We start from the raw sequence: 27114 nt of genomic DNA on the forward strand, positions 1-27114 counted from the left end.
CAATTGGTCTACGGCCATACCACCCTGAACGTGCCCAATCTCGTCTGATATTAAGACAATTGCACCAGAAAAATTGAAATGCTCAGTAATAAATTTAACAAAAGAAATACAAGGCTTGAACACTGGAAGTTACCAAACATCACTAAAAAAAATTAAAGAAGACCTAAACAACTGGAAAAATATCCCATGTTCATTATTGAAAAACTTAATATTGTTAAAATGGCAATAATCCTCAAATTAATTATAGATTTAATGTAATCCCTATCAAATCCCAGCTGGCTTTTTTCAGAAATTAACAAACTAATCTTAAAATTCATATGAAAATATAAGGGACCCAGAATAGGCAAAATAATTCTGAACAAGAACAAAGTTGGAAAACTTATGCTTCCCAATAACAAAACTGCTACAAAGCAACCATAAGGATAGACCTATAGATCAACAGAATATAATTGAGAGTACAGAAGTATACTATGTATTTATGGTCAACTGATTTTTGACAAGCTATGACAATCAATGGGGAAAGAATACTCTTTTCAACAAATGGTGCTGGGACAACTGGATTGCTACATGCAAAAAAATAAATTTGGATCCCTAACTCACACCATATATAAAAATGAACTCAAAATAGATCAAATATCTAAATGGAAGAGCTAAAACTACAAAACTCTTAGAAGAAAATAATAGGTGTAAACCTTTGTAACTTTGGATTAGGCAATGGTTTTTTAGATATGACACCAAAAGCACAAGTGAAAAAAGAAAAAAATAAATAAATAGGATGTTATCAAAATTAAAACTTTTGTATTTCAAAGGATACTCTCAAGGGAATGAAAAGACAACCTATAGAATGAGAAAAAATATTTGCACATCACACATCTGATAAGGGTCTAGTACCCAGTATATATAAAGAATTATTACAACTCTACAATAAAAAGACAAATAACCTGATTTCAAGTTGGCAAAGGATCTGAGTAAACATTTCTCCAAAGAAGATATACAAATGGCCAATAAGCACATGAAAGATACTCAACATCATAAGTTATTAGGAAAATGCAAACTGGAACCACAAAGACATACCACTTCATACCCACTAAGATGGCCATAAGCATAAAGACAGATAATAAAGGTGTTGGTGAGGATGTGGAGAAATTGGAACCCTCACAACATTGCTGGTAGGAATGCAATGGTACAGCAGCTTTGGAAAGTTTTGGCAGTTCCTCAAAAAATTAAGCAGAATAACCATATGATCCAGCAATTCCACACCTAGGTATATACCTAAGAGACCTGAAAACACATGTCCACACAAAAACGTGTACATAATTGTTCACAGAAGCATTATTCATGATAGTCCAAAAAAATGGAAACTTCCCAAACCTCCATGAAAGATGAGTAAATAAACAGAATGTGGCATATCCATACTGTAGAATATTTTTCAACCATAAAAAAGAACGAAGGACTGATTTGTGCTGTAACCTTGAAAACATTATTAACCTTAAAATCTTAAAAACATTATGTTAAGTAAAAGAAGCTAGGCACAAAAGGTCACACACTGAATGATTCCATTTATATGAAATGTCCAGAATAGGCAAATCCATGGAAATAGAAAGTAAATTAAAAGCTGCTGGGGGCCGAGATAAGGAGGCAATGGGGAATGATTGCTAATGAGTGTGAGATTTCTTTGTGAAGTTTTGAAAACATTTTGGCATTAGATGATGATGATAATTCACGACTTAGTGAACATACTAAAAACCACGGAATTGTATACTATAAAAGTATAAATTTTATGGCATGTGTGTTTATCTCAATTTAAAAATAACAATTATGGTGAGATACTGCTGGTGAAAACGTTCATTGGTAAAACATCTTGAAAGACAGTTTTGAAACCAGGTATCAAATTTGATACCATAATTCAAATTCTAAGAACGGATCCTCTGTAAGTAACTATTCATGTCACCACTTTTGTTATAAAGATTACCTGCAATGTAGTTTGTAAGATCAGAATATTGGAAATACCCTGAAGGTACAGACATGGCCCACCACTGCACACTGGGTGAGTCCCTTGGATCTTGGCAGCACGGGGCTGGTCCACATGGCCTCCCTCGCTGAGCCAACATCTCGGAGCCCACCGAGCTGGGAGTGGTGAAGAGATGGGGGCAGCCCCAGACAAGAATGCTACAGACTCCTACTGCTTTTACCCCAAGGTCAGCAGTTTTTCAAGAACAAAAGCTTCTCAGATTGTTACATGCTTTTGATGGATTACCAGAGTGACAAAAAGGCTGTTTCTGGGGGCACCTGGGTGGCTCAGTTGGTTAAGCATCTGCCTTCAGCTCAGGTCATGAACTCAGGGTCTTGGGATTGAGCCCCGAATCAGGATCCCCGCTCAGCAGGGAGTCGGCTTCTCCCTCTCCCTCTGCCCCTCCCCCAACTCATTCCCCACATTCTCTCTCAAATGAATAAATAAACTCTTAAAAAAAAAAAAAAAGGCTGTTTCTGCTCATTTTGTCCAGATTCATAGTTGCTTCACGGGGTCCTCATAAATCCTCCACACCTGGCCAAAAGCCAGTCATCCTGCATCCTAATACAGATTTTAACAAATAATGATCCTGGTACTGGAGGAGACTGGGGGCAGAGGCACTCTCAAAATTTTAGGTGATAAAATAGATTAGTTCATGTTTTCTGGAGGCAACACAGAAATCTAAATCTAGAGCCCTAAAAATATTATTTAATTATTTTAAGTACTTAATTATGTCACTTCTAGAAATTCTATTCTAAGGAAATAATTGTGGATCTGCTCAGAGATTTAGCTACAAGAGCGTACATGACAGAGTTGTTTATAATAGCAAAAAGCTGAGTTCAAGCTAAATGTGCAAGATACAGCCTCATGATGAAATATACTAGCCATTAAAAATAATGTTGTACAGGAATATATGATGACATGGAAAATGATTATAAAGGTTAGGCTAAAAAAAGGGTTTTAATACAGTGTGAAAGGTATCATTTCATTTTTGTAAATATATATATTTAGATATATATATACATATAAAGACATACATGCTTAGAAGAAATGAGAATGGTTCAAACAGTGACTATCTCTGTGTGGTGGGAAAGCATCTGATTGGTGGGGCAATCTATTATTTTCCACATTTTCCATAATGAACATCCATCACCCTGGTAATAAGAAAAAAAACAAAAGTTACTCTTTTTATTTATTTATTTTTTTTTTAAAGATTTTATTTATTTATTTGAGAGAGAGAGAGAGAGAGAAAGCATGAGAGGGGAGAGGGTCAGAAGGAGAAGCAGACTCCCCGCTGAGCCAGAAGCCTGATGTGGGACTCGATCCTGGGACTCCGGGATCATGACCTGAGCTGAAGGCAGTCACTTAACCAACTGAGCCACCCAGGCACCCAAAAGTTACTCTTTTTAAAAAGGTGAAATCATATAATTTAAGACAGGAAACCTCGGCACTTAGAACTTGAAATAAAGTTATCACCTAGTTGAGTATTTTCACATTTAGCTCTGGGCTTCCTGGCTGCCAAGGCAAAAAGAGAAATATGAAGAATTATCTAGATCTCTACTAGTTTTATTTCTCAGTTCATCCCAGGAGATAAACTACCATTCCGGCACTGGATTCTAGAAGTGCATGATGTACTGCTTCTCGGCAATACGAATACCTACCCTGTAGTACAGCACAGCAGGTGCTGACTCACAGCCCTCACTTTTGTTCTCTGTTGTTGCTTAAGAACTGTGGTCCCCGCCCCTTGCTAAACGATAAGTAACACACACGTAATGCCTTTCTCATAATATACTTCCATCCCTATTTTTCACTGCACTAAAATAGTTCCCGCATGAATGCTTCCAGTAAGACCCCAATGATGCCGTATCTGGCTTTTCTGCAATATTTTGAGGGTGTCACCATTTCACTCTGAACAAGGATACTCAGAAGATGGTCTCATAGATGAAGTCGATCTTGAAGTGTGGTAGATGTAGCATACTTTGAGAATGTACATTTCTTTTTTTTTTTATTTAATTTAATTTATTTATTTGACAGAAAGAGAGAGAGCACAAGCAGGGGGAGCGGCAGGCAGAGGGAAAGGGAGAAGCAGGCTCCCCGCGGAGCAAGGAGCCTGATGTGGGGCTCGATCCCAGGACCCTGGGATCATGACCTGAGCCGAAGGTCACCCCAAGGACCCTGGGATCATGACCTGAGCCGAAGGTCACTTAACCAACTGAGCCACCCGGGCACCCCAAGAATGTACATTTCTTAATAATGCATGTGCGTAAGAGTCCTCGGAGAACAGAAAGTAGAGAAAAAGTTAGGTCAGTGGCTGTGGACCTAAAACAGACAGAAGTCACAAAGAGGCACTGCTAAAGCTACCAGCCCTGAAACTGCCCCTGGAAAGCTTAACCTTGCTATGGCAAGAAGTAGCTTCCAGAAATACACACAAACTACATCAGTCAGAGTCAGAGCCTCTGAAGGCTGAGATGGGGGGCAGGGATGGGGAGCTGTGCCTACTACCTTCTGTGGATGTCGATCCTTGCTATAAAAATAATTTAAATTAGATTTTCTTCTATATCTTACCTGTAGTTTCTCTCAGATCCTATGGATCCAAGTCACTCCCGGAGACAGCAGAGATTTTGTAGAGTCGGGGAGACCGCTAAAATAGCTTACTTCTCCCTCCAAATCCCCCCACCCCAAAACACCTTCCACTCCATGTGTCTGATGCTTCGAGGCCCGAATCAAGTCTTTCCTGACCACCCGTGTGGCCTTCCTTTCCTCCGTGACCTCTAGGAGCACTTACCCACCACAGTACTCGCTGACACCTACCTTGCATGCCGTGTGTCCCCACTCAGGCTGTAAGCTGTGAAATATTAGACATCTCCCAGAGCACCTGCCACAGTGTCTTATGCGTGACTCCTAAGGTGACAAGTTCATCTAAATTACCCAGTTTGTCTGTTTCCCAAAGTAAATACATGGCTCTCAAGCCCTGTGGTGGTAAGCGGATAAGGCTTATAGTACGACTGTCAGCGAAGCGGTAATGCTAAAAGGCCAAAGTTTCTTGACTCGGAATATAGTTTTCTAAATTTATTTCAACAAACTGATTTTGTTGGTCTGATCACCACGGACAGGAAGAATGAAATATTCTTCTTGGCATCTAAGGAGTTCACAGTCTTTCAGAAAATAAAGATGCACGTATAGCTATTTAGGATAATGCGTTATTAATATGGAAAAAGTGGGAGGACATATAACAATTACAAAGCCATCAGCAATGTTCCTCCAACAATGGATCGTGGATCACCACATCAGAAACTAATGATGTATTGTATGGTGACTAACATAACATAATAAAGTTAAATTAAATTTTAAAAAAAACAATGTTCTTCAAGAGACGGCTGCAATTTACATCCCCCTGAATTTGGGCCTCATGACTAGAAATGGTGTCTGGAAAAGACAAGGAACCCTCTCTTCCTCTACTCTGAACAGATCTGCCCCCCTGAGGGGCCCTGGTCTCTGAACTCAGCCACTGATTCGCAGAAGACACCGCACAGTGCAGCCCAGCTAGTGCGGGACGCTGGCCAGAGCCGGGGGGAGGCTGAAACACAGCCGAGGGAAGCAGCTTCACACCAGGCAGAGCAAAGCTGAGGTACCGAAGCGCTGTCCTGAAACCTTTGGACTAAGAGCTTGTCTAGTGAAAGATGGGCTGCAGAAGCATCTTCCATACTGCAAAAAGACAACCCATTGGTGGGCCATGAAATCAATTCAGAGGTACAAGACTTACAGTAAATGCTGTTCCATAAAATGCCTGTCGTATGAGTGTGTGTGTGTGTGTGTGTGTGTGTACATGTGAACATGCACTGGGTCATGCAAACCGATTTTTTCACAACAGTCTGCAAGGCTGTGCAGCAGGTATATTATTTGGGAGATTATAGAAGGATTTATTTCAACCGGATAGAAGGAAAACACCTCTAACAAGGAAAACTATCTCACACTGAGGTAATTTACTGTTTGGAATGGCAGAGGGTTTCCAGCCCCTATGACTTCAAGCAGCGCCAAAGCCATAGACTGCCATGGAGGATATTCATTTTAGTAGAAAGTTAAATGAGAAGAACTCTGTTTCCTCCCCATTCTATGAAGACCATCAGTCTAGATCACAGGCAATTAACTATCACTGAAGGCACAGTTAGGAGAAAAGAATTTGATGGCGTCACAAGGGCAAATGTCTACACCCTGATATTCTGTTTGGTTGTTTATGCTGGAAGAGCACCTCTGTGAAAGGAAAAGTTGTAATGGATACTTAGACTAGGCTTCTCAGCCTAGATGTACATCAGAATTACCTGGGGAGCATTTAAAAGATACCCATGCTTGGATCCCAGCATAGATCAATTAAAACACTGGGGCCCAATATTTGTATTTTTGTTTAATGTTCTTCAGGCCAGAGTTGAGAACCACTGAGTTGTAGGGATAAAATATATAAATGACACTTTATAAAGCACAGAGGGATGGGAAGCAGCCCCAGGATTTACATGAAGATCATAAAAAGTGTTAGAAAACATCATATCAAGGCTTTTAATTTCTGCTCAGGGTGTAGAGAGCTGAAGAGAGCATCACTCCCATGCTCACAACAAATAAAAAGCCAGATAAACGGCAAGTCTAGAGCTTTCTTGACTCTACTGGAAAGCTGAGGTCACATGGAAACAAACTAGCCCTAAATCTAAGGAGAACCAGATACCTACAGGAAGAGAGAAGACAAGCACTTGTTTACCTGAGGTGGATGTACCTGGACACTGGCTAACAGGCATCAATTAACAAATAACAACAGAATACTGCCGGGAAAGTTGACAGAGCATGGAGCCAGACCACTCTGAGGCACAGCGCAAAAGGAAGACCTAAAGCTGACACTGAGACAGACAGTAGGAAAAGCCCTCTGGCCAACCAGCCCCAACTCCAAACTCAAAGTATCACAAGAGGAATTTGAAGTGTGTGGTGCACTGAGAATAACCATACCAACAACAAACCTCAAATCCAGCTCAAATCCTGATAAGAGTGATCAATTGCCCACACTAAAGGTCTAGCAAAAATAGAAAGGCACTCCCATTTCCAGACATAAAAACTATTTATCTCCATCTCTCATGTCCTACACAAGGTGTCCAGTTCTCAACAAAACATACAGAGCATACAAAAAGCAAGAAAGAAACCACACTGCCAAGAGAGGGCAATGAATGAACCAAACTCAGATATAACACAGATGTTGAAACTATCAGACACTAAATTTTATTTTATTTTTTTTCAAAGATTTTATTTATTTATTCGACAGATAGAGAGAGAGCACAAGTAGGCAGAGTGGCAGGCAGAAGGAGAGGGAGAAGCAGGCTCTCCGCTGAGCAGGGAGCCGGACATGGGGCTCGATCCCAGGACCCCAGAATCATGACCTGAGCCGAAGACAGCCACTTAACCGACTGAGCCACCCAGGCGTCCCTGGACACTAAATTTTAAACAACCTTAATTAATTGTAAAAGACCCTAACAGAAAGAGTGGACAACACAGAAGATTAAATGTCTCCTTTTACCAGAAAGATAGGAACTGTAAGAGAGAATAAAATGAAAAAACTTGAAAGGCTAAACACAGTAACAGAAATGAAGATGGCTTTCAATATTCTTCAGCAGATTTGACACAGCCAAGGAAACAATCAGTGAACTAGAAAATAGGTCAACAGAATTACCCACACTAAAACAAGAAGCAACAAAAAGAAGAATGAAACAAAATGAAGTGTTCAACAGCTGTGGAACCAATCAAAATTTCTAACTTAGGTGTAATCAAATTTCAGAAGGAGAAAAGAAAATGGAACAGAAGAAATATTTGAAGAAATAATTGTTGAGAATTTTCTAAAATTAATGACAGACACCAAACCACAGATCCAAGAAGCTCAAGAACACCAAGCAGGATGAACACCAAGAATGTGCATACATGTGCACATGTGTGCACACACACACACTCACACAGAGGTGTAACATATTAAAACAGCTGAAACCAAAGACAAAAAGAATATTGAATACAGTGGTAGAAAAATAAAACATTAAATATAAAAGAAAAAAGATAAGGATTATAGAAGACATCTTGTCAGTAGCATGCAAGTAAGAAGTCAATGAAGCAATATCTTTAAGGTGCTGAAAGAAAAAATAAACTGTCAACCCAAAATCCTAGACCCAGTGAAAATATCTTTCAAAAACAAAGGAGAAAAAAGGACTGACACAGACAAAAACAGAGAATTCATGACCAGGACACCTACACTATGAGAAATGCTAAATGAAGTTTTTCAGGCAGAAGGAATATAATATCAGAAACTTGGATCTACACAAAGACATGAAGAGTGCTGGAAATGGAATAAATGAAAGTCAAAAACAATTTGTCTTTTTCTTATTTTTAATTGCCATAAAAGATAACTGAATGTCTAAAGTAGGAGTCAGCAAACTATGGTTTACAAGCCAAATCCAGCCCATAGTCTCTTTTAGTATGACCTTTGAGCTAAGAATCATTTTTATATTCTTTAAGTATTGTTTAAGAAAAGATGAAAATATGCAGCAGAGACCAAATGTGGCCTCAAAGCCAAAAATATTCACTTTTTGATCCTTTAGAGAAAAAGTTTGCTAACCCCTGGTCTAAAGCAAAAATAAAAGCAATGTTGTGTTTACAACATATGTAAAAGGAAAATGATGATAACAATAAGTACAAAGGATAGAAGAGAAAGATTGGAAATGTACTACTGTTGAAGTCCTTACACTACATGGGAAACATTATAATATTATTTGAAAGTAGATTCCGATCAATTAAAGGTATATATGTATATATATTTGTGTATATATATATATATATATATATATATATATATATTTGTGTATATATATATATTTGTATATATTTATATATATACACACACACTCTAGCATAATCACTTAAAAATGTAAAAGAAGCATAAATAAGAAGTCCATAGTGGAGATAAAAGGGAATCATAAAAGGAACTCAATAGGAAAAAGAAAGAAAGAATAACAGCTAGCAAAATGGTAGATTTTGATTAAGTTTAATAGCATAGTAAATGTGAATGGTCTAACACACCAATTAAAAGATAGATATTGTCAGATAGTTTAAAAAAGCAAGACTCTAAGGTCTACAAGAAACCTGCTTTAAATATACAGATATAGACAGGCTAAAAGTAAAAGATACAGGAAACAAACACTAACCAAAAGAAAGCTGGAGTAACTATATTATTAATACCCAAAGCAGTAGAACCCAGAACAAGGAATACTAACAAGGATAAAGAGAAATAGTATATAATAATTAAAGGATCAGTTCTCCAAGAGGACATAACAATCCTGAATGTGTATGCACCTAAGAACAGATGATCAAAATACATGAAGCAAAAAGTGATAGAACAAAAAGGAGAAATAGAAAAATCCACAACTTTAGTTGGAGACTCCAACATGCCTCTCTGTTATTGATAAAACAAGTGGACAGAAAATCAGGACACAGAAAACCTAACATTTCTAGAACATTCTACCCAACAATAGCAGAATACACATCCTTTTCAAGTACACATTGAACATTCAACAAGACAGAGCATATTCTGGGCCATAAAACAAAGGTGAACAAATTTAAAAGAACAGAAATCATGCAAATTATACTGTGAGACAATAGTAGAATTAAATTTGAAATCAGTACAGTAAGACTTCTGGAGGATTCCCAGTTAAAAATCAAATGACATACATTCAAATAACATGTGGATTAAGAGGAACTCTCAAGGTATATTCTTAAATATTTTAATTTTAAATAAATGAAAATGAAAATACACATAACAAAATTGCGGAATGTAGCTAAGGCAGTGGTTAGAGGGAAATGTATAACACTAAATGCTTATATTAAAACAGAAGAAAAATCTCAGATCAGTAATATGCGCTATCCCTTAAGAAAACAAAAAAATAAACCCAAAGCAAGGAGAAGGAAGAAATAAAGAAAAGAGCAGAAAGCAATAAAATTGAAAACAGAAAAACAGACAAAATTAATGAAACCAAAATCTGGACCTTTGTAAAGATCAATAAAATTAATAATTTTCTAGACAGAATAAGAAAAAAATTGAAGACACAAATTACCAGTATCAGGTATAAAAGGAGAAAATCACTATAGATTCCACGGACATTAAGTGGATGATATGAGGACACCACAAACAATTCTACCTCCATATTTTGACAACTAAGGTGAAGTAGAACAATTCCTTAAAAAACATAAACTACCCTAACTTATCAAGAAACAGGCAACCTGAAGTGTACCTATACCTATTAAATTTGTAGTTAAAAACTTTCTATCAAAGAAAACTCTAGACCCATATGGTTTCATTAATGAATTCTACCAAACACTAAAGGAAGAAACAATACCAATTCTGCACAGCCTCTTCCAAAAATACACCACAACCAAGTGAAGTTATCCCAGGAATACCAGGCTGGTTCAATGTGTGAAAATCAATCAGTATAATTCACCATATTAAATATGAAGAAAAAAAATCACATGATCTTGTCAATAGCTGGAGAAAAGTCATTCAACAAAATTCAAAATCCATCCATAATAAAAACTCTCAGTAAACTCAGAATACAACGGAAATTCATTAACCTCATAGGGCATCTAGCCTCAGTTAACATCATACTTAATAGTGAAAAATTAATTATTTCTCCCCCATGACAAGAAACAAGGCCAGAATGTTCTCTCTCACCACTCCTATTCAACATTGTACTGGAATTCCTAGCCAGTGCAATAAGGCAAAAAATAAATAAGTAAAAGGTATCCAGATTGGGAAGGAAGAAATAACACTGTCTTTATTCACAGATGACATGATTGACTGTGTAGAAAATCCCAAAGGATCTACAAATAATCCCCCTAGAATAAGTGACTTTAGCAAGGTAACCGGATATAATGTCAATATATAAAAACCAATTACAGGGGTGCCTGCGTGGCTAAGTCAGTTGAGTGTCCAACTCTTAATTTCAGCTCAGGTCATGACCTCAGGGTTGTGGGATGGAGCCTCAGTAGGGAGTCTGCTTGAGATTCTCTCTCTCCCTCTCCCTCTGCCTGCCCCCATTCGCTCTTTCTCACTCTCTCTCTCTTTCAAAAAAATAATCTTTTTAAAAAAATTACATTTTTTGGGCGCCTGGGTGGCTCAGTTGGTTAAGCGACTGCCTTCGGCTCGGGTCATGATCCTGGAGTCCCGGGATCGAGTCCCGCATCGGGCTCCCTGCTCAGCAGGGAGTCTGCTTCTCCCTCTCCCGCTCCCCCCTCTTGTGCTCTCTCTCTCTCAAATAAATAAATAAAATCTTTAAAAAAAATAAAATAAATAAAATAAATAAAAAATAAAAAAATTACATTTCTATATACTAGCAACAATAGCAACCCCCAAAATTGGATACTTAAGTATAAATCTAACAAAACACACAAGATCTATATCCTAAAAACTACAGAATGGTAATAGAAAAATCAAAAGAGACAAATAGATAAGATATGTCACCTTCATGGACTGAAAGACTCAATATTGTAAAGATGTCAATTCTTCCTAAATCAATGTATAGATTCAAAGCAATTCCATTCAAAGTCCCGGCAGGATTTTTTGTAGATATTGACAAGTTGATTCTACAATTTATATGGAAAGGCAAAGGAACTAAAAGAGCCACAACAATTCTGGATAAAAATAAAGTTGGAGGACTTACACAATCTGCTTTCCAAACTTATTATAAAGTCACAGTAATCAAGACAGAGGTGGTGTTGGCACAAAATAGGCATAGAGATCAATGGAATAAAACTGAGAGTCTGGAAATAAACACATTTATGACCAACTGATATTCAACAAAAATGCCAAGACAATTCAATAGGGAAACATAGTCCCTTCAATAAGCGATGCTTGAACAACTGGACTTTCATATGCAAAAAAAAAAAAAAAAATTCCTTGACTCATGGGGCGCCTGGGTGGCTCAGTCGGTTAAGCGTCTGCCTTCGGCTCAGGTCATGATCCCAGGGTCCTGGGATCAAGCCCCGCATCGGGCTCCCTGCTCAGCGGGAAGCCTGCTTCTCCCTCTCCCACTCCCCCTGCTTGTGTTCCCTCTCTCGCTGTGTTTCTCTCTGTCAAATAAATAAATAAAATCTTTAAAAAAAAAAAAAATTCCTTGACTCATACCTTATACCTCATACAAAAATTAACCCAAAATGGATCACAGACCTAAGTGTAAAACATAAAATCATGAAAGTTCTAGAAGAAAGCATAAAAAATTTTCAAACTATTTGGTTAGGCAAAGAATTCTTAGATATGACAACAAAAGTTTGATTCACAATAAAAATTGATAAACTGGTTTATCAAAGTTAAAAACTTTAGCCCTGAGAAAGACACTCTTAAGAGAATAAAAATATAAGGCACAGCCTGGGAAAAATTACTTGCAAAACACATTTCTGAGATTCCAGATTATGTAAAGAACTCTCAAAACTCAACAATAAGAAAACAAACAACCCAATAAAAATAGGCAATCAAAATTACCACTGCATAACTTTTAAAAGCTATAAATTTTTATTTGAATTTGTATATTTTTTTCCAGTCTATTCTGGGTCAAAATGTAACTTCTCGCCAATTTGTTTTGTTCCATATCATTTGACCCCAGAATTAGGTTTTGATCTCTGTTAACCTTTGATGCACTTTATACTGACCTAAAAAAAAAGAAAATATTAGTTTTCATTGAACTCAAGGGATAAATTTCATATAAGTCCTTACTAAAGAGACTAATTTTCCTATCAAATAAAATTGGCTCTTTAAACACACACACAAAAAGTTGCAACTTTCGGGGCGCCTGGGTGGCTCAGTTGGTTAAGCGACTGCCTTCGGCTCAGGTCATGATCCTGGAGTCCCTCGATCGAGTCCCACATCGGGCTCCCTGCTCAGCAGAGAGTCTGCTTCTCCCTCTGACCCTAACCCCTCTCATGTGCTCTCTCATTCTCTCTCTCTCAAATAAATAAATCTTAAAAAAAAAAAAGTTACAACTTTCTAAGGCATAAAAATTTATTTTCTCACCTTTTAAGAAATGAGCCCTGAACATGAATCACATTTTTAATCACCATACTTCCTCCTTCTTCCTGATACCAAAACTAAACAATTCTGGAACCCAATGATGAAAGAAATGACTCTTATTTTCCCTTTGCTCATGTTTCTTCACTTATTTCTCACCACCTGGTATCACGCTTTGTAAGTCATTGTAAATCAAGTTTGGGAACAATGTGAAGTATAACAAAGAAACAAAGAGATTCTGCATGAAAGAAATCTTTTTAAATCAAGTTATTCAATATGTAACCCTCTTCTTCCAAGTGAATGTCTTTTTCCCCCCAATATCATGCCTGCTCAGGCCATACTTCTCTGCTGGAAACCAGAGAAAGAAAAAACCTTGAAGATTTCCAGCACTATGCCCAGCTGGTTTCCAACTATTGCACTCTTTTCTTACCCTATTTTAGTTTTTAGTCTTTTTTTGTAAATTTGCGTACATTTGACACACAATGTAACGTTAGTTTCAGATATACAACATACTGATTCAACAAGTCCATATGTTACACCACGCTCACCACAAATGTAGCTGCTGTCACCACACAACGCTTACAATACCATTGACTATAGTCCCTGTGTTGTATGTTTCATCCCCGTGACTTATTCATTCCATCACTGAAAGCCTGTACCTTCCACTCCCCTTCACCCATTCTGCCCACCCTTCCACCACCCTCCCCTCTGACAATAACTTTTTTCCCTTACAGTACTTCTCATCACTTGAAATATGAGACAAAACATAAATAAATAGGTCTTCTTCCAGTAGATTGTAAGTACCATGAGCAGAGAGATTTGTCTTTCTTGGGTACTCTTTTATCCTCAGCACCCAGAACAGGATCTGGCACACAGTAGATGCTCAGTATTTGTGAATCAATGACTGCCCCAGGCATCTCTCCCTACCCATTCCTTCATGTTTTCCAATGATCCTGGCCATCCCATAGCACCACTGCTGATGGCAACAAAATATGCTGCCCTCCACTCCCTCCTTTCTTTCAGGATTAGTGACCAAGGCTTTCTGCCAACTTCTGTGCTAACGAGATATTAAGGATGCATCCCTTTTTGCCCAGTCTAACTCCGAATGTCCACCAATGTCTGCCATATCAAATGGAAACAAAAAGCAGCACTCCATACTTCAAATGAAAACAGGCTAAATACTTTGAAAGCAATAGGCAGGAGAGGCTGGTTTCCTACTAAAACAACTATAGAGTATTCACCTACTGGATTTACTGTCAGGAGAACTGTTTTCTTGCCCAGGATCCACCACTAACTGCATCTTCACCAAGTCCCAGCCTGTTAGTTTGAAGACAGGTTAACAATACTGAAACGCAGCCATGATTTAGAACAAGAAAGTGTTCTCAACAGAGGGCATGGGAGAAGGTGAAGGGGAGGTGCTGGGGGGTGGGACGCAGAGCAGAACCAGCTGTGAGGCTTTTTCAAACTATACATGCCCCCCCCAACTCCTCCACCCTAACCCACCCCTACAGAATCATCACGATAAGGTAAGCCACTGTTGCTGTTACCAACAGGAGTATGAAAAGCTCAGAAAAACGTTTCCAGATTTTAAATGTAAGTTCTTTGAGGACTGGCACCATGATTTATGCTTCTTAGTGAGAGCCAGCGTGGTATCTAATATAGGGTACTCTATGTTAGAGTCTCTACCTGTGTCTCCAGCCTGGCTCCTCTCTCCCCTCAGCCGCACCCTGTACTCTGTTGTACTGAACTTCTCCTGACTGCCCATACAGACCAGGCCTTTCATCGTCTGTCATTGCCTGTGGGAAAAACCACTGACTGCCTGCCTACCTAACAGCCTGATAGGCCATCTCACTTCCTGCCTTGATAACAGGACTCCAGCTTTGTTCAGATACGGGGCATCCATGTGCTCAGGGAAGCTGAGCCCCTTTCTCAGCTCCAGAAGACTGTGTGGATAAAACAATCATAGCCCACCTTCTTCTCCTTTACCAGTGACTGCTTTAGGGTGGGCATGTGATCATTCTGGCCAATGACCTAGGGAACTTCTGGGAAATTCTGTCCTTTGTTATCTAGACAAACAGCATCCATCCCTTCTGTTTTGGGTGTTATCACCGGCAGCCATGATGGAGCTGCAGTCATCCTGTGGCAGAGAAGGGAAAAGCAAGCAAATCCAAAAGAGGGCCGTGACCACTGTGAACCACCTACCTGCAAGGACTTCTGAAGTGAGAGAGTCAAGGGACCTAAATCACGTTACCTAGAAGAGCAAGCACTGATCCCCTACCACAATGGCCTGGGAAGCCCCTCAGGCTTTTTTCTCCTAGAGCAGCCCTACCCTCTCCAATTTAGAGCTCAACTACAGTCTCCTGGAGAAGCCTTCCCTATGTCCCCAGAGAGTTAAACATTCCCAGGCACTGTTATCTGCACATCTGCCTTTCCCACCAGACGGTGAGCTTCTCCAAAGCAATCATTTTCACCCTTGGCAGAGGCAGTCTCAGTTTGGGCTTAGCATAAGTGACTCCATTTTGGTCCTATTGAATGAATGATCAGGAAAACAATGAATGAAAGGATGAACACGTAGGATGCTCTCCATGCCTTGGATAAAGACTTGATGACTGACAGACTGAATACGGCACCCAGGCTGTCTACACTCTACTACGGACTTCGTGTAGGTGGTGGTGAGCAAAGGCAGAGACAGTGCAGTGGACATGTACTATTTTTATCTGTGCAGAAGCAGACTTCTCACTGGGAACTGCCCCTCCCCAGTCTCCAGCAGCTGAACTGGACCTGAACCAATCCCCCAGGCACTGGTGGCACCTGGGTAAAGTTTTCACTCCTATCGTGGAAACCCACTGCCTATCCACTTAAATGGCTTGGCCCAGCTTTGGTCTAGCATATCATTAAGATTTGCTATGAGGATGAAGGAGCTGGAAGAAGAGAGAGACTCTTCCCCTCCCTCCACCCCCTCTCTCTGAAGGAGGAGATAAACCTGAAGGCGCCAGTGCTATTTATCACTTCATACTAAAAACCAGTCAACACAGAAGGTGAAAAGAGCCAAGATATGTATGAGAGAGAATGAGCCCTGCAACCTCATATGAGCCCCTGGATGGAGCTATGCCTGAAGCTAAAACCCTCAGTCTTTTTCATTTATGTGACCCAATTTCTATATTGCATCAATTTTCAAGTGACCAACACCCAACTCAAAAGAATTCTGACACAGTCGATAATGATGAAAGCAGGCTGATAATACCCTTCTGTCTGCAGGGTCTGTCCTGATACCTCTCAATCTTCTGCCTCTAGGATGGTATCAGGAAGTAAAAGAGCCTGAAAGCAGTCTAGCAGTGAGCAAGTCAGAGTGACTAAAGAAAAAAAGATGCCACCCCCAAAACACACACACACCTCACCACCCCTAATTTTCCCCCTAAAGGAGGGTAATCTGAGCCTCCTGGATCTCCCTTCTGTTCAGAAATGTGTGGAGACCTCTGAGAGGCATAAAGTGTTACATTATCACGTAGGGAAAAAATGGAGAGAACTTTCACCACGCTTTGTGCTATGCACTTTATGAACATCGTATAACTTAAGGCTATTTTAATGACTATAATACCCATTTTGCCTTTGAGGAAACTGAGCATCAGCGAAGTTAAGTAAGTTGCTCAAGGTCACACAGCTATTAACTAGAATTTAAACAGCACTCTAGACCTTTTTCCCCTTTCTCCCTCCGATCGCTGGGTCCTGGGAGATGGAGGCACCCCTCCACCTCCACCCTCATGCCCACAACGCCCCAGGGCACACAGACCTGCAGTCTTCCAACCTCAGGCCCCCGGAGTCAGAGCAACCGAGCGTACTCAGCTCTTCGGAAGCCCCAGGGAACTAACTAAGCCTTACGCATGGGTCGTTTATTCACCACCACCACCAAAAAGTAAAGAGCCGGGCAGAGCAGCGGCAGGGACGTGGGCCCCTGTGCGGCGCCGCAGAGGGAGAGGCGGGAGCTCCTCTCGACTCCTCCACGGCCCGAACCCCCGCCCCAGCTCCGCGCTCTCCCCAGCAGCCCTGTCCCCAGCCTCCCCTCTCCCCTCCCAGCGCCACGCAAACGGTGCTTGGCGGCGCCCTGGCCGCGCAGGAAACCCTGCGCGACCCCCGCCCCCGCCCCGTCCAGATGTGCCCAGCTGTTCGCCTCCGGGCGGCTTCGGGACCCCCACCCCTCCACCAGACCGCGGCCCTCCACGGCCCGCCGCGGCCGCGCAGTCCCGCAGGTCCCTCGGGGTCCTCCGGCCCCGGCCGACCACCGCCCCCAGCTGGCCGTGCCCTCCCCGCTCACCTGCGCCGCCCGCGCCCGCCGGGCCTCTCGGCGTCCCAGCCCGGCTCCCGGCCTCGGCTCCGAGCGCTCCTGCCGGGGGCCGGCGTTGGCTGCGGCCGCGCGGGGCGGGGCGGGGCGCGGCTCCTCCCCTCCTGAGCCACCTGGCGCGCCCGCGAGGGGACCCGGCCGGGACAGGTGGGCCCCGCCCGGGAGCGAGTCGCTGGGGCTCAGGCTCCTCGGGGAACCTCAGGGATCCTCCGCCGGGTTGAAGGGAGGCCCGGGCGGGAAACGGAACACAGAGCGTGAGCCTGACCGGACCAAGCGACCAAGCCAGTGCGAAGAGTGGAAGCCAACCCCTTTGTGGGATATACAAACCGAGAACCCAGAACTGAGACCGTCGGGGTGAAAATGCTTGGGCCAAGGGCACAGGTGAGTTAGTTCAGAAACTGGAAGAACTCAGGCCTTTTCCGACCATCCCACACTAAGCCACCCGCACCTCACCCACGGTGGGCTCAGATGACCCCCAACCCTTTTGTAAAATAACATTAAGCTATAAATAAGATCATTTCAGGTAATGATATCCTCCCCCCAAGAGGGGAGGAACCTCCTCTGTCCACCGTTAAATAACCAGAGCCGTGAACAAATCCAGGACAGTGCATGAGTTCAGTTAATACTTGGTGCACAAATGAGGTGTGGCCTGGTCTTTTGAGTCCAGCCTTCTGCTGGTCCCTACAGGCCAGAATTGTCCCAGCATCTCTCCTACTTTATTAGCGAGAACCCAGAGTCAAGAAGCCAGGCTTCCAAGCCACCCATCCTCTCTGTACCGCTTACTTCCCCTCCCAATGCCTGCCAGGCAGCTGGCTTGTGGGAGGTCTACACCCCTGGGCATCTTTGTAAGCTGTCAAACAAATCTTTAACTTCTGAAGATGTCACAGGCCGGGGTACTCAGAAATATAATGCTGTCCTGCCAGCCTTGCACTTGTGGAAACAGCCCAGAATTTGTAAGACTGACCCAGGATCCCACAGCCAGTAGCAGAGTGAAGACTCGGGCATTGGTGGTGATGGTGGGTCCTGTAGCCAGGAAGCCTTGAGTGGGGATAGAACTTCTACAGAAATGGGGCTTGTGTTTGGTCCTCTGCTGAGATCTCTTATCGGTGGTCTTTCCAGGCCTCTCAGAGGGCAAGTGTGATTTGAGCCACTCACACTTACTGAGGACTTAACAGTTTCAAAAAAAAAGGTGTGGGGTACCTGGTTTGCTCAGTCAGTAGAACATACGACCCTTGATCTCGGGGTTGTGAGTTTGAGCTCCACGTTCGGTATAGAGGTTATGTTAAGTCAATCAATCAATCAATCAAATCCATTTAAACAAAAAGAAAAGATGTGTCAAATAGGACACAAAGAGTTCCATTGAGCAAATGAATAGCCTTAACACACACATACACACACACCCAATGATGTGTGATGCTGCTATTCACACGTTAATCTCAAGATTCATTAAAGAAATCCATTATAAGCGCACTATGGGAAACACTGTACAACTTTAAAATTGCATGGAGAACATTCCTACTTAGAACTATTTCAGTACACTTCTATGACTGTCTGTTAAACCTCAAAGCCATAATTAGAGGCTGTCTGTTAAGGTGAGGTCAGGGCCAAGTGGTTTGCTCCACCCCTACCCCTAACAATAGGCTCAACATTATTGGGGACTGGACCCCCCCATCCTGCTTCCTCAGTGAGTCTGGCACAGATGGGTGTTTAAGAGGTGGTATGGCCTGGCTAGTTGCTTCACACTGGGCAAGGCCAGCCTGTTAAAAAGTTACAGAGAATGCTCCACCTAGGTGTGCCCTCATCCAGCTGTACTCCCTATGTGGTAGGTGAGGAGGCTGGTGTCCCAGGGTGGGGCTCGGAAGGGTCCTGCCATTGGGACAGCCACTTGCACCAGCACATGGGACTGAGCTTGGGAGCCCCTCCAGTTCTCACCCACACAAAGTGGGCCTGGCCCTTGTGTATTGGTTTCACTCAGTGGAGCATGTGATCCCCTGTGATTTAGGATCCTCCCACTATGTGTGTGATCTTGGCTGGGCCAGTCTGGTAAGGGATGTCACACAAACTGGCCTGGGAATCATCATCAGGAAGGCACAAGTTCTGCCCTGGCATTCATTCATTCTCTCTCTAGCTCTCTCTCTCCCCTTCCCTCCTCCCCCGCCCCCTCCACTCAGGGCTTGCTGAGTAGCCCCGGGGCAAGTTCCCTAATTGCCTAGTTGTGCATTTCTCCCACTTAGAAAACCTGCAAGCATGAAATCAGACAAGATCTCTGCTGGAAGTTCTTTGCTTGAAAGGGGAATCTGAAATATGAAGGTCTGATACCATTGTGAGGTTAAGTGAAATAATGCATATGAAGTGCTTGAGCACAGCGCCAATGACCATGCATGTTTCTATTCTCTGCCAGTCCCTAGGAAAAATGATACTTGAACTAGGAAATCTTCAGTTTCTTCTCTATCTCTAGTTCTCTGATTGTATAGTGAAAGAAAAAGTATCCAAAGAATAGCTAAAAAATTTCTGAGCCTTGGGATATTATTTACCTTTTCTTCCCTACCTTTACAGAGAACTCATTGTGCTCCCTTAATACTGTACCTCATTTTCTGAGCACATTTTTCAATAAAACAATACATATAAAGTGCCTAGGACAGTTCTGGTACATAGTAACTGCTCAGTTAATTATAACCAATACAGGAGAGATGTAGGAAAGTGGCCAGCAGTAGAAAGAGCCATCAATTCAGGTAGACAAATCTGATAATCACTTTATTAGGTTACCCAGAATTTTAAGTTCACTGGCTTTGTTATCAGATGGGCTTGGGTTCAAATCCAACCACCACTTAACAAGGTCTGTTAATCTCTCTATGCCCCAGTTTACTCATCTATAAAATGAAGATAGTACTAGTGTATCATAGGAGATGGGAGGCATACATAGAACAACCTTCAGGGAGTTGCTGCTTTATCCCAGGCATGGTTCTAAGTGCTTAGCCTCTCTTCTGAGAGCTGACTTCAGGGTACGATTTCTTAACCAAGGTCCACAGACCCCAGAACTGGATTCGGTATTCTGTGTCTACATACATTTTTCTTAAAGAGAGCATCCACAGCTGTCCTTAAATTTGCCAAGAGGTCTGGGTCTCAAAACTGGTTAGGAATCACTGCCTTCGAGACTTAGCCGAGAGTCGTGCAGCTGGAAGACTTGCCAGAGATGGTGCAGGCCACCGTTCCCAGACATCCTGGAGGAGGAGGATCACCAGTGATGCCTGCTCAAGATGCAGGTCACCGCTCCTGAGAATTCTGAGTCAGGAGAGCAGAGTGGTTTTGACTAAGAGAGCTACTCACCTACAGGCAAGCCCAGAAAACTGATCTCATCTAACTTCTCATTTCTCAGGTGCAGAAATAAGCCCGGGGACCCATTCAGTCTGAAGCAGCTTCCACCCCACATCCACGGACCGGCCTCCCTCCCCTCTGCGTCAAGCCCTCACCTCACCTGAACAAAGGAAGAGAAATGCTACTCTTTCCACAGCCCAGGTGCACATGAGCAGCACTCTAAGAACAACAGAATGAGACTTTTTTTCAAACTTATTCCTTCTATTTGTTTATTTAATTGAAGTACAGGTAACACAGAGCGTGACATTAGTTTTGGGTGTACAACATAGTGATTCCACAAGTCTATACATTAAGCTGTGCTCACGAGGGTCGCAAACAACTATTCCAGTCCCATTGACTGTGTTCCCCAGGCTGCACCTTTTATCCCTACGTCCTATTCATTCCATAACTGGAAGCCTGCATCTCCCGCTCCCCTTCACCCATTTTGAAATCAGGCTTCTTTTTCGAGAAAAATAAAATGTGCAGCCACCTCTGTGTTAGCCCATTAAATCTCAAGGAGGCCTAGACCTTTCTTGCCAGGACTGCTCCCCCACCCCAGGACCCACCCCCTCCACACACCCCACTGTATCCAGCTTTACTATTTGAACAGCTGAGGCTATTCAGCAAACACTTTCAAGTGACATCCTGCAAAAATGTAGACGCTTTGTTCACTTCCTACAGCCACAGGCTAATTAGGCACTGAACAGGGAACTTCAGTCTGCTGCCATTTAGTTGTGTGAGGCCCACGGTGGGAACCACGGCTTCCCTGGCAGATCTTGGCAAGAAATGAGTCTGAAGCAAAGACAGAAGAGGCAGCAGCTGCAGGTGCCAAGGAGGGTTATCCAAGTTAGGTTTCAGGGACACCCAAAAATGTCGGCTCAAGAACGATCAGACAAAATCCAGCATCTTTTCTTTTCGGTTGGTGAAATTCTCTCCGCGCTTACCAAGGGAAGCCAAGGACACACAGGTGTTCTTGGGGTTTTTGATGTTCACCAATCACAGAATCCTAAAGTAGCAGAAAGTTGAAATAACCTTCCCAAAGTGTGTTGGGCATACCTCTCACATACGAGGCCGGCAAGCAAAATTTCCAAGGTGGCACACTGTAGAAGTTGCATTTCCCTGAGAAGAATATAAAAAGATGCAGGTGGCCCCCCTTCAGGCCTGTGCTTGACCCTGAGGCTGGGCAGCAAATCAGCTTTTCCATGTTTATTCCTCAGTATTATTCCTTACACTCTCAGGACCCGCCGATCAGTGTGAATTTGCTTGGCTTTCTACAACACATCAGCTGGGGCGCCTGGGTGGTTCAGTCATTGGGCATCTGCCTTCGGCTCAGGTCATGATCCCAGGGTCCTGGGATCGAGTCCCACATTGGGCTCCCTGCTCGGCAGGAAGCCTGCTTCTCCCTCTCCCACTCCCCCTGCTTGTGTTCCCTCTCTCGCTGTGTCTCTCTTTGTCAAATAAATAAATAAAATCTTTTAAAAAAACAAAACACATCAGCTGGGGATTGCTTGCCTTCTTTTACTTGGGTTTCAAAACAAACACCAAGATATGGATTATAAAGTTATGGGTCTGCTTACAAAATTGCTGGCTACAAAAATGTCCAAATGTCTTTGGTGCTGTATTTCTAAACCCAGGAAAGAAGTTCCTGATTATTCCAAATTTACTCCTTACTTTTGAGGGTAACACAAACATATTGATCATCTTTTTAATTTGCTAGATCAATGAGGAAATGAAATACCAGTGTGGAGAAAATTCTTTGTGTAAAATCAGAGTTCAATTACCACTAACACACCGAGCAAAATCTTCCTCAGGACCTTTGCACTTACTGTCCCTTCTGCTTGGAACTGTCTCTGGATCTCTGCATGGCTGGCTCCCTCAGTCACCCACGGAGGCCTTCCCTGACTACTTCGTTCAAAGTAGACACACCCACTTGCTATCACAGCACCCTGTTTTATTCTCTTCATAGCACTTAAACAGTATTAAGTCGTATTAGAAAGTGGTGCTCACTAGTTCATAATTTGCCTCTAAGAGAATAAAGACTCTGTCTTGTCTTATTCACCACTTCTCTCCAGCTCTGAAAACAACGCTGTGTACAAAGCAGGTGCTCGAATATTTCTAACGTATCGGCAGAAGACTTTGAGTCCATCACGTGGAGAATTCAACTGCTCCTGTATGCGGCTTAGGTCTGTGAATAAGCTCTGGCCGGGGAGGGAAACGGGATTTCAGCCTAGTCTCTCTAGGCTCCTTGGTAACCATGGACCCCCAGGAAACCTAAGCCTCATGGTTAAGAATGTGCGCTTTAGAGCCAGCAACACCTCTTCCTACCTCTGTGATGTTGGCCACTTAAACCTCTCCACACCTCAGTTTCTTCATCCGCATATGGGGAGAATAATGGTACCACCCTCACCCGTACCTTGTGAAGAGATCCCAGAACTCGCCTGAAGAACTGGCTATTATCACGAGCCATGCATAGTGCGGCAGGCACGCAGTTAATACAGAGAAGAGTGGGAACCACCGGAACCCTGGTCTATAAACCGCCGGAGTCCACTGCTGATCGCCAGGTTCCGGGCATACGGCACACATGCGACCTAGGACTGCGTCAGACATCCTCTGATGTGGCGTCAGAGAGGCGCCCGCTGCCATCGCAGTTCCCGTGACTAGCCCCAGGCCTGGCAGGTGTCCGAGTACAGCAGGTGCACTGGGCTCCCGCTCTCCGTGGGTGAGGTGAGGGGAGTCAATTAACCTTGCCGGGTGCAAACAGGTGAGTCCTGATGTCCCTCGTAGCCTTCCTTTCTACTCTAAGTACTGGTGATGTGCACTTTGTTTCTTCCAAGGACTCCCCAGTTTATTGGCTTAATACAGGAAAGTGAAAACCACTATAAAAGGCACGATTGACTTACAAGTCATAGGGGAAATTAGGAATGAGAAAACTGAGATGGGCAAACAGACGACTCTAAGAGAAGGAATGTGGGCTCTAGAGCCAAAACTAACCATGTGACCTTGGACGGGTGACTCCACCTCTTTGGATTTCAGTTTTCTTTTAGGTTTACGGCCTGAAAGGAGACAAGGAGAAAGCAGAGGTCATGATCCTGAGTCATGTGCTTGGGAGCAGCAGGCCCACATGCCGAGGACAGACCAGCATGCGTGGCACAGCGAGTACCTGGCTCGCGTGTGGGGCCAGGAACAGAGCTTTCAGATGCCAGGCTCTTCCTAGCAGAGGCAGCAGGCCGCTTGCTCCCAGACGCTGGCGGAAGCCGAGGGTGCTTTTGTGTTCCAGCTCTGCTAAGTGACTCCTTGAGTGCCTCCCATCTCACTTTGGGGAGCTTGTTAAGCTCTGATAAAGATGCTGCTGGGCTGTAGACTCTCAGAAGGAGCTGTGATTCCGGAGACGCCGAGTGGACTTGATTCATGAGGCAGCGTCAGGACCTTGAGTGAAGAGCATGCACAGGAGCCCTGGGCGTGAGCGGCCCCCAGGCACAAAGATGGACACCGGCCCCAAACCCCCCTCACTGCAGTTATTGGGAGGGTAGGGAATATTCTCTCCCTGTGCAACAGCCTGAGAGCAGCTTTTCCCCAAAAGGACTGGCGGGGGGAGGTGTGGGAAAGGGAAACCCTGAACAGTCTCACTGGGTAGAATCAGATGATTCCCAGTGTCTCCGCTAAGTAGCAGGGGTGATGGGTAAAGGCATCACTGCAGTCCAAGGAGAAAATACCTTCTCCTAGGAAGTTTTTGATAATAACTATTAAGAACAATACAACAGGCCCCAAAAGGAGTCACTTAGCCTAAGCGCAAACCAACACTTCATTACAGTTTCCGCTCTCCCAGAAATGGAATCCTGAAGCAGTCAACTAGGAATCACCTAGTCAGCACTAGGCAGGTTATCTGCCTGACAGACCCCTGCCATCCCCTGAAGGAAAGTGACCTTGCTGGAACCACTATGCTTTTTGCCTCTATGTTCCCACTCCCTCCTTGCCCGTAGGTCAAGAGTACCCCTCCTCGGAGCTCCCTTCTATCTGCTAGATTCAGGCTGCCCAATTCATGAATCATTGAATAAAGCCAGTAAGATCATCAAAATTTACTCAGTTGAATTTTGTCTTCTGACACAGCAATCTCTTCTATTTAAGTAGCACTTTCATAGAATGCTTGCCCACAATTTCTCGTCTGATCCTCCAGCCAAATGTGAAGAGTAGAGAGTGGTGGGCTAAGCATCTCCGTAATTCAGGTATGGAGATGAGGCCACTGAGATGCTGCACGGCTAAACAACGTCACCACAATCCCACAGTTGGTCAGTGCGAAGTAGAGTGGGAGCCAGGTCTCAAGTCCCTCGTTATTTCCATTTTGGGATTACTCAGCGGCGCCATTGCTGAGAGTCAGCGCTCCAGGGGTATTTCGCTTTTGCATGCATGCCCCAGAAGGGGGCGCTGCAGGGCAAAGAGGCCAGGCTGGTGATGGGGTCTGCAGGCAAGCAGCCTGCCTGAAGGAGGCAGCAACCCGTGACCAGACGAATCCGCCCGCAGCCTTCCTCCCCAACTCTGCGGTAGCCCATCAGAAGCACCCTCAGACGGGAGAGGCACAGGTAAATGGAGTCTGTGGTAAAGCGGAGTGGGGGGGAGTTGCTCACAAGGGAACCCCCTTTACTGTTTCTGCCCCTTTCTGTAGCTGGACTTGCAGATGCATGTGTGGTATGGTTGGCATGTGTACTTTTTCTAAACCTAAAGCATTAAAAGGAGACTCTATTAATCATCCTGACAAGGCTGGAGGTGAGGTAGGGGCGGCTCCTCTCAGCGGGGCTCCCTGAGCAGCCTCCTCCAAGGCCTCACAGTGACCTGGGGAAGGGGGACCCACCCAGTGCCCCTCAGACTTCCCATTAGAGCTGGCCCAGATGGGGCAAGAGAACCCTGCTTTATCGGGAGCTTAAACAGCAGAGAACATAAGTTATATATTTTAAAAAGCAACCAGAGATCATTAACGTCCTAAAGAGAAGAAAAAAAAGTGAACATGAGTTAAGCTAAATTCTTACAGCAAACAGTAGGGAACTGACAGGAGTGACTGCAGCCTTCTAAGTGTCTGTGGCATGGAAGAAGGATCCTGACAACCGCTGGGGCGCGCAGACTGCCTTTAGGAGGTGCATCCTCCGGCACCCCTGCTGCGGGGCATCCTCCTTCAGTACTGTTGTGATGACTCCTGCCCAGATGCACTCGACGGCCTAACGTAATTCAACTAACAAGGAATTCTCAGATTCCTCTGACAGGAGAAAACAGAAAAGTGGCAAAGGTATAAAACTTGGTATAAATTCTTCACAAAAGGATTTTTGAGGCTGGTTGTGGGTATCGCCACACACACACACACAGCACTGTTCTGAGAGGCAGTGTTACCAGCTGCCCAGAGCACAGACCTCGGGACCAGACTGCCCAGGTTTCGATCCTGACTCCTCCTCCCAACTGTGAGGCCTTGGGCAAGTGACCGAACCTCTCTGTGCCTGTTTCCTCCCCACTAGAGATAATGGTGCCTACCTCGTGGGGTTATTAAGCGGATTAGATGGATTTATACATGTAAACCACTTAAAACAGTGTCTGGCATTCACTGGCTCCTTCCTGCAGCTGAGCATTCTGAGGTTCTGGTGCTGTTACACGGCATCGGGAACAAGTTTGCCAGTTTCTCTAGTTTGATGTATACATTCTGAAGGAGTAAAACAGGACTTCCGGTACATTTTTTGAAGAGCAGGCCTAAGAGAATTACTCGCAGTCTGGTCACGGGGAGGGGTGAGGGTTTGGAGGGTGCCAGACCAGGAGGGGCTCCCAAACTGAGCACTGGCGCTGGGGAAGCAAAGCAGATGAATCCCAGCCTTCACCATCCACAGCGCAGAAAGTGGAAAGATCCACAGGGGTTCTCTGCAAGTCTTTGACTATTCTGAGCCCAACTAACCACACAGAAATTGTCGTGTTCTTTGCAGATTGGATGAGGAACCAGCAAACGCCAAAGGGAGAGTAAACACCCCATGGCTCAGGATGCCTTTTGTCAAGTGAGCCCACATTTTCATTTGATGTGTCACCTGAGAGATGCCTCCTACTTCTGTTCCATTTATCATGTACAGAAGACAAATCACAAGATGTAACCTGTCACAAATGCCACAATTAAACCCACCAATACACACGTCATCAGTAATTACCTTTGCAGGCTATGGCTTCAGCTCCACATTCTCCCACAGATACTCACGGGCTCTGTACTTCCCAGGCATAGCCCGAGCACCATTCAGGGCTCGATGGAACAGGAAACGTCGAGAAAGACTTGCAGGAACCCAGGGAACAGTGGGTGTCCGTGCAATGCTCCTGCACTGCAGA

The 27114-nt window shown here is 43.7% G+C and overlaps 1 protein-coding gene across 4 annotated transcripts in view; it reads right to left on the bottom strand.

The window, feature by feature from the left end:
* The window catches only part of LYPD6B (LY6/PLAUR domain containing 6B), a 166713-nt gene extending 149238 nt beyond the window's left edge, over positions 1-17475 (bottom strand). For 2 of the 4 annotated variants that reach the window (XM_032410756.1, XM_032410707.1), the window contains exon 1: positions 17392-17475. The gene's annotated coding sequence lies outside the window, so the exon portion shown is untranslated. The remainder of the gene's footprint in view (positions 1-17391) is intronic. The other 2 variants (XM_032410747.1, XM_032410716.1) reach the window with 2 other exon arrangements.
* Between the last annotated feature and the right edge of the window lie 9639 nt (positions 17476-27114).

This window comes from Phoca vitulina, unplaced genomic scaffold, assembly GCF_004348235.1.
Source record: "Phoca vitulina isolate PV1807 unplaced genomic scaffold, GSC_HSeal_1.0 scaffold1, whole genome shotgun sequence".
Taxonomy (NCBI): Eukaryota; Metazoa; Chordata; class Mammalia; order Carnivora; family Phocidae; genus Phoca; species Phoca vitulina.